Source organism: Propithecus coquereli, unplaced genomic scaffold (genome assembly GCF_000956105.1).
Source record: "Propithecus coquereli isolate 6110/MARCELLA unplaced genomic scaffold, Pcoq_1.0 Scaffold85, whole genome shotgun sequence".
NCBI lineage: Eukaryota > Metazoa > Chordata > Mammalia > Primates > Indriidae > Propithecus > Propithecus coquereli.
In genome coordinates, this window is record NW_012154729.1 from 4,878,119 (window position 1) to 4,879,648 (window position 1,530).

The 1,530-nt window shown below is 38.6% G+C and overlaps 1 protein-coding gene across 1 annotated transcript in view; it reads right to left on the reverse strand.

The window, feature by feature from the left end:
- METAP2 (methionyl aminopeptidase 2) overlaps positions 1-1,530 on the reverse strand; it is a 46,933-nt gene that overhangs the window by 2,406 nt on the left and 42,997 nt on the right. The window lies entirely within an intron of this gene.

Here is a 1,530-nt window from a genome sequence, read left to right on the forward strand (position 1 = left end):
GCCTGGCTAATTTTTATTTTTTCTATTTTAGTTGTTTGGCCAATTTCTTTCTATTTTTAGTAGAGACGGGGTCTCGCTTTTACTCAGACTGGTTTGAACTCCTGAGCTCAAACAATCCGCCCGCCTCGGCCTCCCAGAGTGCTAGGATTATAGGCTTGAGCCACCATGCCCGGCCAATGTAGATGGTCTTGTTAATTAAAACTCAGAGAGTATTATCTTTTCTTAGAGGCACACTTCCAAGAAGAGGTCTTATGTTTACTGGTTTATTTCAGTTAATTTTGTTAAAGAATAGGGCATCTTAATCAACTTGGGGGTTCAGATATTTGTAACAAACATTCAGTTCAAGTTTAACATACAAAACTCATTTTCATTTGCTGCCTCCATGGACCCTTCCAGGACAGTGTAGTCCTAAGAAAGGTAATTGGATTGAGGTTTCACTTTTTACTTTCCCTTTTGGTACCTATAGTTGAACAACGAATGAACCACCAGTACCCCCAACAAACAGAATAGAGATGTAGACAAAAAGCCCAGATAATCTACTAAGGCAATTAATTCAACATTAAACTACCAAGAGTTAGTTGTACACTATTCACTCTATAATACTGGTTGAATATCCCTTATCCAAAATGCTTGGGACCAGAAGTGTTTTGGATTTTATATAATTTTTTTTCTAAGAGACAAGGTCTGGCTGGCTCTGTCATCCAGGCTGGAGTGCAGTGGCGTGATCATGGCTCACTGCAGCCTTGAACTCCTGTGCTCAAGCAATCCTCCCACCTCAGCCTCCCAAGTTATAGAATATTAACAATTTTGTGCTTGAAAGTTAGTGTACATGGAGCTATCAGAAAGCAAAGGTGTCACTATCTCAGCCCCCTATGTAGACAGTCTGTGGTGGTTTGGCATGACCATCATTCCTAACTCTGAATTTTTTATCTACCAAAAAGCAATCACCTTATTATACTTACATACCCATAAGTATTTAACAGTAAAAAATATGACATACCGTAAATATAGTGAAAAAAATAGCATTCAGGGTTACTTGTGGTGTTATGTCAAAGTTTTGGCTTTTCAAGTATTTTGGATTTTTGGATTAGAGATGATCAACCTGTATGATTAGTGGCAAAAACATTCAATGGTAGGTTTCGAGCGGGAATAGTGTCAGGTACTCTAAGCAGATTCTGTAATTTCAAACTTCTAGAATAAAGGTAGATAATTCTAGGGTAACATACAGCCAAGCCATATTTCTCACTGAAGAAAAGAAAAATTGGCTAGAAAATTATTTTCCCTCCAGAAAAAGCTTAACTCTGACAAACACATATTGTACTAAAGATTTCTAAAGTTCCCTTATAAACATATTTCTGTGCTTTGCTCTAGGGTTCTGGGTACACTGCAATGATTCCAAGCTAAGCATGTGCACTATGGATGAAGTATGCAAAGCCCAAGCTTATATCTTGTTTTATACCCAACGAGTTCCTGAGAATGGACATTCTAAACTCTTGCCTCCGGAGCTCCTGTCCGGTAGCCAGCATCCCA